The 9,929-nt window shown below is 37.6% G+C and overlaps 1 pseudogene; it reads left to right on the plus strand.

The window, feature by feature from the left end:
- Nucleotides 1–340: 340 nt before the first annotated feature.
- On the plus strand, nucleotides 341–9,433 carry LOC120590549 (60S ribosomal protein L36-like; annotated as a pseudogene).
- Nucleotides 9,434–9,929: the final 496 nt, after the last annotated feature.

A 9,929-nucleotide genomic window follows, 5' to 3' on the forward strand; every position in this document is an offset into this window, starting at 1 on the left:
TTTTAAAAATCCTTTTGCCATTTGCCAAAGTCTCCCTGAGACATTCAAGGTTAGATATATGCGAGATCCTTAAATAAGTTACAAATACTTCTTGGAATATGTAATAGTGGTAAGATGTTTTCCTCCTCTGTGCTCTCTCACTCATAATAATATTAATCAATGTATTATTATTATTGTAAACATAAAAGCAAAGCTGCTATTGTTGAGTTACAGGCACATTGTTAAGAGCTTTTTTATTTAGTATCCCAATTAATTCTCACAACAGCCTTCTGAAATATGTACTATTATTATTCTCATTAACAGGATGAGAGTCCAGGGCAGCTATTGAGGAGCAGCAGCCATGGCTCTGCGCTACCCCATGGCCATGGGCTTCAATGAGTGTCACTAGGTGACCAAGGATGTGAGCAAGCCGAGGCATAGCCACTGCAGAGGCACAGGTCACCATGGGCGCCTCACCGAGCACACCAAATTTGTGCAGGACACCATTCGAGAGGTGTGCGGCTTTGCCCACTAGGAGAGGCGCGCCAAGGAGCTGCTCAAGGTCTCTAAGGTCAAGCGAACCCTGAAATTCATCAGAAAAAGGGTGGGGACACACATCCACAACAAGAGGAAGAGAGAGGAGCTGAGCGACATCCTTGCAGCTCTGAGAAAAGCATTTCTGTCAGGTAGGAACATTGTTCAGAGATTCCATATAGCAGTGTGTAAATTTACACAAATTTATAAAAATGACTTAACAGTGTGTAATACAACATGCGGTTTAGGCAAGCTCAGCCAACACCAGGTGCTTGACACATGGGAAAATATTCCATATTGCAAATGAATTCAAGTGCATGCCCTCACTCAAAAAAGTAAAAATGCAGACCTCATTATTATTAATAGAATAACTTTATGGCTCACATCAAAATATATATTTTTTGCATTATCCCAGAGCTGATAGTCATAGCATGCACATTTTGTTTCATTTCAGTAGATTCTCCTGTCATCTCCCACATCTATGAAATGTTCACTTAATAAGAGTATAATTATTAAAATGCATTCATCAGTACTCTAGTAGCTATAAATTAATGCTGGGTACCTCAAACAGATACATTTTTGGTTCAGGGCATGCTGCTTGAATCTCTCTGCACACATAGCACAGAGAAAAATAGACTAGAAGGAAGCAGGCTATAATTCCAGCTGGTTATAAATATTCCTGCACTAGAAAACCATCACACTAACAAAGTCCCAGACACTTCTCTAGGTGCTTACATTAATTCATTTAGTTCTTGCAACAAACCAGCAGGAAAGGAGTTATTATTATGCCATGTTACAGATGAAGAAACCAAAGCACAGAGAGGATCAGTAACTTACCAAGGGCACCTCTAATAATTGATGGAGCTGGTCCTGAGCCAATGCAATCTGTTTTTGGAGCCTGTGCATTTAGCACCTCTATCCTACAGAAACGTCGCACGACACACTCACTACTCATCTACTTGGGGAGCTCCACACTAAGCATGACATGAGAGAACTATTATCACATCGGAACATCTGAGCCCTGTTCAGAATCTATCACCAACTCAATACAGGACCCTGGAAAAAGTCTTTTGAACTCTCTTGCAAACAGTGTTAAGAGCACACAGTAGATGTGAAACATATTTGAACAGCTTTAAACACTATAAAGATACAAATGGTCATGCTGGTTATTGTTGTTTATAAAAACATGGAATTATGGGGAACATTTTACTTTATGTTTTCTCAAACTTTTAAAATAATATATACCTAATATCTATAACTTAGTTTCTCATATTTAAATACCCATTTAAGAGACCTCGTGAAAAACAAAGTCATCTAATAATCACTAAAATAAATGCATAACAAGTAAATAAAAAGCAGTTATCCACATACCACCTAAAATCATCTCATATATCACCAGAGGAGAAAATCAGATCTTCCTAAGATATGGAAAATTTCTTTATTTTCTTTCTTTCTTCTTTTCTTTCTTTTTTTCTACCTTTCTTTCTTTTTTCATTCCTTCCTTTTTTCCTTCCCTTTACAAATACTTAATGAGTATATCATAGGTACAAAGTAGCACTTTAGAAAACTAGAGAGTATCCAAGGTACAGTTTGTTTCCATAAGTTTCCTGCCTACTACAAAAATAATAAAACACTAACAAAAGTTAACATCAAATATAACATGAGAGATGCTAAAGAAAATAAAATGAAGTAGAGACAAAGAGTAGCGTGGTTATGAGGGGATATTCTCTGTTCCTTCCAGGTCCAATTGAATCCTTTTCACACGCTTCTTCGAGTTTGAGTTCTGTGCATAGGAGAGTCTCTGGCAGGGGATGGAAGGTTAGAAAAAAAGGGCGTTCAGTTGAAAATCACATGATATCACTTATACGTGGGATATAAACCTAAAAGCAACAAACAAACAGGACAAACAAACAGAGACTCATGGACATGGACAATAGACTAGTGATTACCAGAGGGGAGAGGGGAGTGGGGTGGAGGGAGGTTGACAAGGTAAAAGAGTTACAGGTGGTGATAGAAAGAAATCTAACTATGGGAGCTGAACACACAGTGTAAAAAAAAAAAAAAAAAAAATATATATATATATATATATATGCCTTATTATTAAAGTATACAGCTACAAAACTTATTGGATTTCGTTAATCAATGTCACCATAAAAAAATAAATAAATAAACATTTTTTTAAAAAAGGAATAAAACAGAAAAAGAGGGTGTTTGTGTCGGGGGTGAGGGATGGGCTTTCTTTCCCACTCCTTCCTGTCCAGTGGGGAAGTGGATCTGAGCTCATTCCACTCAACTCTCTCTACATTTTGGTAACTAGGATTCTAATTATAAAAGTAATGGGATGCAATTTTAGGCAGTGTGGCCAAAGAAGTCCTCTCTGAGGCAGTGATTTTTTTTAAAGCAAAGAACATTAAAAGTCAGAAAATAAGATAAACACATATTTTTGACAACCTACAATCCAAATCGGATTCTTTTTTCTGAACACTTGGATACCAAAACCAAAAAACAAAACAAAAAACAAACAAACAAACAAGCGAAAAAACAGAGAAGAGCCATCAGAGAACAAAGGACAGTGAGCTGGATTATGTGGACAAAAAGCAGGAAAAGGGACTTTGGAAATGAGAGAGAAGGTCAGAGAGAAAAGCAGCTCAGGGTAGAAGGAGTATGTAGAAAGAGGCAGAGCTGATTCTGGGTAAAAGTGCCAACTTCTCTCTGGCACAAGTCTAAATCCTCAACTCCAAATTTATAAAGACCAAAGAGTCCCAATATTTGATGATATGCTTTATCTGCACGTATAACTACAATGTTGTTATCTTCACATTAAGCTATATTTTCATTTTCAGTTTTCCAAAAAATGCTGCTTGAGATTAAAAAATAGTTTATTTTTGAGCTGAATGTATTCTCCTTCTAATTCCTTTTTCTTTAGTTTCTCTTTTTCTTTAATTTTTTATGGCTGAAAGAATATAATTAATTCAACATGGTTGCTTAGAGAGACATTTTCCGGGTCCTGCTAGGCATACTATAGACATTTATTCAAAACTGGGCCTAGGGAATAGAATTTCAAGTAAATAATTTATTATATTTGATATTAATTCATCTAGATTGGTTTACTTTTCTGAAAAATACATACTAATTTTCTTAAATAGTGTGAAATTGTTGTAGCATCTAATATATCTAGAATATTTTTATCACCTCACAACTCTGTTTAGACAACCACAAATTGAAGTTCAGCATCACAGTGTATTACTCTGAAAATATGCTCATTTGGCAATATTTTTAAGGCCTTGAAGACTTTACCCAGATCACATTAAATTGAACTTTCTAGAATGAGAGAAAAATATATTTTTCGTATTGCTATTATCAGAATCCTGCCTTTTGGTGAGCCTTTCACTCTAAAATTGGTCCTCACTCTCTTGACCAATTTTCTATGGTTAATTTGAAATTTTAAAATGCATGTTTTGCTGAATTTTGATATGGGAAGAGCTCTTTATTTTCCTTAAATAACCACTTTGAAAGAATAAGCTTGTAATTTCAAAACTAGTACTTATTATTTCAGAACTTTCTAACATGACTCATAGGCTGAGGGTGTGCCACTCACTCACTTTTGGCTAGTGTGAACATCATAACCTCTTGAAAATCTACAGAAATGTTTCTACATGCTATGTTAACTGTAGGCTATTCTGAGGACTGACTGAAAATTAAATAATTTATGCCTTTTTCTTTTAGTTGGATTCTTATAAATTCAAGCAAAAATAGAAATTGTATTTTTAGAGCAATTTAGAGTTTACTTTAAGAGATGTACAACGACAACAATAAAAAAAAAAAGCCTCTGCCATATTTCACAATAAATAAAACATTGTGAACAAATGTGCCAGTGTTTCTCTGGGCAGTTTATATTTTATTTGGGAGTTTCATATAAGTAAGTAGTCGTGGAAAATGTGGCTTTGCTTAACTCAGACTTTGGAGCTGGAAGGGACCTTAAAAATTATTTGTGTAAACTCTTCATTATATCGAAAAGAATATCCAAAGCATCAAAAGAGAAATGAGTTGGCCAAGAATGATTTAATCTCTTCTGAATTTATATAGAGGCACCCAGGAGCTTCTGTTTGCCCTCCTTGAAGCTTTGATGAGAATACTTGAGGTGAGTCTGGCCAGGGAGAATCACTGACAGAAATGTTGAAATCACTGTCAGACCCTCAGTGACTGGTAGAGAGAAAGAAATTATCAAGTGTAATATTCTAAGGAATCAGGACACAGTAATTGCAGCCATACATTGTCCCACCTAATATTAGCAGGGCCTCAATGCTACAGTCACCTCCCACAATGAATGGGATACTCTGCCTGACACTTTGATACATAAACCAGTGTGTTGTTTGCCCTGATGACTGGTCACTGCACAAGAATGTCCGCTCACATGGGCAGAGGGGAGCTGAAGCTTAACATCCCCATCCTCCATTCACTAAGCCAGGCTCCACAGTACAAGGACATGTTGAACCGTTCGATGGAAATACCAAGTTACATAACCTCCCCAAAGAGGATACCCTAACTCACCTATAGAAATCATATCAGCTGATGGAGTACTGGATAGTTTACCATTTGGAATGTCTTTTGGGAAATCCACTTTTCAAATGGGTAGCTTGGCTAAATGACTTTCATTAACAAAAACTCTGACGTTTTTACTTACAAGAGTGAAAGAGAAGGCATCTATCCCTCTTCTTTTATGTTAATTCTTCATAAAGAATTAACTCCAAAAATCTTTTCCATTTTTATAGGAAGACTTAGCTAGTTGGTAGGATGTACAGGGCCCTTCAATGCCATTGTAAACATTCACCCTTGAATTTGTAACCAGGGACCATTTTTCATATTCCAGTAATGATTAGTTCTATGAGATACATGTACTGTGGCATTTTCTTAAAGAAGGCACTTTTACAAATCCATGCATTGGGATGTGTTTTGATGTTTCAGTTATGTTTTGACATTTTCATATCTTCATTAGTGAATTGCTGCAAATCTATTCTTGAAACCATTGCCTGCCCACATGACCTCACTCACACAGCTATTTGTTCACTGAAAGATTAGCACAATTTTTATTACTCCGAACAATAAAACAATGAGATACTTTTCTTTGTCAGAATTATGAGGTTATCCACTGTCCTTATGTATCCTCCCATCATGTTGAGATTTCAAGTTTGGTTTAATTTAATTCAGTCTATTGAATCACAGACTGTTAACCCTGGAGCAGTAAGTATTTATAAAGTGCCAACCGCACAGGCAGGACATTGTGCCCTCCTCCGTGGCCACCATGTACTTTCGCAGTGTTTCCTGCTCTCCACCCTGCTGAGGATACTTAGCAGACACTTCAGGGACACCTAAGGAATAACAGAATGAATGTATAAAATAATTACTTTTTTTTAAATCAATGGCACCTTTAAGAGTACCGGGGTAAAACTGTTCCATAAGCACGTAGCCCAATAAAACACAGCAGGGCAACAGGAAAGACCAGGAAAAATTCTTACAGCCACATTCAGGTTAATCTAAAGCTCCTCAAGCCCACATCAGACTATATACTGATTCCTGCAACGGGACTAGTGAGCCGCTGGAGTGGCTGCTGTGAACACCTGCCACTAATCCTAAAACTCCTTTCCATCTACCCTTCTCTCCATCCCCCACAATCTAACAAGCCTCATGAGTGGTCATTAATACCTGATCTCAACCTTGCTTTCTTCTATTTTTACCTCTACCGAGGCCTCAAAAACACTTATACTCCAGGCTCTATTTATTACAATATACTGTAAGAAAACACATTAATGAGCCAAAGCACAGATCTCAATTGGTAAGGATGTTGGGAATATTGAGGTAGGGAAGAAGAAAATAAGGTAACATTCAATCCATATTACTATCTAGGATCTTTTGTACATCTTCTTTGAACTGAAAATGAGATTCTGTAACACTAGAGTTCTGATTCACTTCTTTACCACAGCTAGGAAAGCAGCTTACTAAGTAATAAGTGCTCTGTTGGACTGAGGGGGTCAGTGCAGCTGTCGCACCTATTACCAGAAGCAGTTCAGGCTTTCTGAACGACTAACCAGTTCAACCTATTTTATTAATGATTATAATGACTACCTATATTTAATTCCCCACATTTATATACAAGACTTTTAAGGGGTGTTTGTGGGGTGACAATTCCACAACATTCTATGGTCATCCTTTCCTCTGGTCATATAACCAATGGGGTCAGGGGGCTTTTCTCCGCATGTCTGAGATAAACCTGTCTGCTGTAGTCACAGCCCCTTCCAAGAGATTCCATCCTGAGTGGAAATAAAGACCACATGTGCCCTGCACTCCTTCATTTTTCTTCTTCCCCATAGACCTAATAATCTGATTTATTACGTTTTCATTTTCATAGAGTTGTTGGGGCCTCTGAACAAGCCAGGATAATTAATGACCCTTTTCCCTAACCTGAGTTCTGAACAAATTGAGAAATAAGTGAAAGATAGTGGTCAAATACGCCTTTATGACTAATAACAGCTAGAGTAGTAGATGTAAACTAGTATGAGAGCTAAACAGTCTTCTTAACACTAAACCTAAAAATAAGTCATACTTACTCCTCTCTATATCCCACTCCAAGTCCCAGGCCTATGCAGATAAGATTTACAGAATGGAGGGGCAATGAAGAACCCCTGCTTCCTGCGGCCTTATTGTTCCCAAAAGGAGTTGATGAGCTGAGTTTTACTCTTCACAAATTTACTAATCAGATTAGGCGCTGGCCCTCCTCCCCTGGGTGCTGAGTGAATAAAGGAGTGGCGAGCGGCCAGAAATATTTAGAGAAAATTCCTTCTAATGTAAACCAGAAGTTGAGAAGAGGCAAATTTTACTTAAAAATTGACCAGCGGCCAACCCTACAGACAGAAATTGAATCTCTTTCTAACTTTAAAGTCTCATTTAGAATTACTGGCCTATAATTTTTTGGTGTACTTAGCCATTCCTAAAGTTGTTTCTGCCATTTCTGGGATAGGTGCAGCCATGGGTAACGGTTTCATTTCTCTTTCAGTAATGTTTACTTCTAAACATTCTGGCTAATTATACTGCTTGGTCAACCAAAGCAGGCTAGCCAAATCTCCCACAGGAGCCATGGCAGGAATTGCCCAGAGACTATTATCTTCAGAAGCCTGAAAGCCGATCCAGAGTCAAGTCTCAGTCCAGCCCCTCTGGCTCAGTGCTGGGAACCCTGCTCACCTTGAGCAGCTAACTCATTCAGATTCATGTCATTGCCTGAATTATTACAGTGGCATCAAATCCACTCCTCAATTGAGAAAGCCAGTGCATTATGCCTCATTTGGCACACCTCACGCCTCCCGTTTCTTCCAAAAAGCCAACTGGATAGATGGCAGGGTTATAGTGTAAAATTTCAAGAAATAAGGTAGGGTGAAGAAAAGTTAAACTGGCATCCTGATCAATGTTATCGATCTGTGTCAGATGAACACACAGTAACACCTGTAGATGTGTTCATAGTTATCATAACTATTTGTATATTAAACTATGTTATGCATATCCTGAGGGCGGAGGTAGGGGGAGACAACATTACTTTAATTCTCCAGTTTCCTTTCTGAGCTTTGAATATTTCTTGCAAGGCAAAAACACAGTGCGTCCCGGAAGAAACAAGGGGTTTAGAGCTTGATGAGCTTAGTGATGGGTTTAGCTCACACAGTGGATTTCGGAGCACTTCTCTCCACCTCTCTGAGCTTCGGCTTTCTCACCATAAAATGAACAAATAACTATTCCATGTGCTCGTGATGAGGATTGGATGAGATTATATATGTAAAGTACTTAGCACAGTACCTGGAACACAGTGGCATAAAAATTGATTGGACTAAATAAATCATTATTATGACAATCCACCACACAATGAAAAAAGTAGCCCTCAGATACATACTTTTGGTGTTTTATGAGGCAAAAATTCTGATCAAGTAACTTATCCTTCAAAAAATAGGCTTGACTCTAAATGCCTAGGTTATAATATATGAGATGGCTTGATCTTCTTTTGATGGCCTAGCCTAGAATGGTACCATTTCACATTTTACAGCAGGAGTAGAAGCCATGTCAAGATGAGATTTCTAGAAGGAACTGAAAGGGAATAGTAATGCACATGAGACAGGTGTTCACATCCAACCAATTAAAATGTAGCAGAGCCACAATTTGAACCCATCTCTGTCTGTTCCCAAAGAATTTACTCTTTCCCCTGAGCCATTTTCCAAGCTAGCTAGTAAATGTCTGTCGGATGCTGGAAAACTCCTAAGCTAACTATAAGTCTAAGCATGCTGAATGATAAGCTTTTTCTTCAATGATTTTTCTATAGGTAGTATTTAGGGAAGAATATCAGGAAAATGAACTGACTATAAATAAATCTTTTATTTTTACCTCCTCAATATTTATTCTAACACCTTCCTTCTCAACTGATCTCCCTGCTTCCACAATAATACCTTCTAACCCATCTAAGTATTGAATACTACTACATTTTATACATAGTAAGTGCTGAGTAAGCACTTGTACGACGACAAATCATTTGCCTATCCCCAAACATGTTCTTCAAGATCTTTGCACATGCTTATTCCTGAAATACTCTTCCTACCTTGTTTTTGCTTCCTATCCACTTATTTTTCAGGTCTTGATATAGAAAGAAGCCCTCTCCAAACTCTCATGAGACAAAGATAGTTATCTTCTTTGTGCTTCTTTGTTAACCTCTCTGGTGGTTTTCATCAACCTCTTTCCTATCTTTATCTTATCCTTATCTACCTATCTCCACTAAACTACAAGCATTTTGAGAACAGCTATTCTTTGTTACATTCACTTTTGTATTTTAGGGCCTAGCACTGTGTCTAATCTCGATAAGGATTTGTTGAACCAATCAATCAATGGATGAGCAGGGTCACAGACATAAGTATGAACGTGGTTGGGTAAATTTGAGAGGAAAGTATATGTGAATAGAGTCTCTGGTCCTGAGAGGCTTCACCTTGATAGTGCTCCTGAAGTCTTTACCAATTTCGCACATGCATCTCCTAGGGAACTCTTAGATCATCTCTGTAAACAAGAAGCAAAAGCAACCAGTATGGAAACAAAATGTATTTGTTGAATTAAATTCGAATTGGACAAGTAGGAGGCAATTTTTCTAAGTTATGGTCTTACTAGTCAACCAAAGAGGAGACAAATCTGAGGCCTAAAGAATTAGTAAGAGTTGGCAGGCAGTTGAAAACCTTGTCTTAGGGTTCTTAAGGGTCTCAACACTGTTTTTAATTCTTCCCATAGTAAGGAATATTTTTTTCCATAAATGAAAGTCTTAACAGCTGGGCAATCTCATCAGGAGACAGAGAAATATAGAGGTACAGAAAATAAGTCTCCTTCCCCCCACTAAGGTTTAT

Source organism: Pteropus medius, unplaced genomic scaffold (assembly GCF_902729225.1).
Source record: "Pteropus medius unplaced genomic scaffold, Ma_sr-lr_union100, whole genome shotgun sequence".
Classification (NCBI taxonomy): domain Eukaryota; kingdom Metazoa; phylum Chordata; class Mammalia; order Chiroptera; family Pteropodidae; genus Pteropus; species Pteropus medius.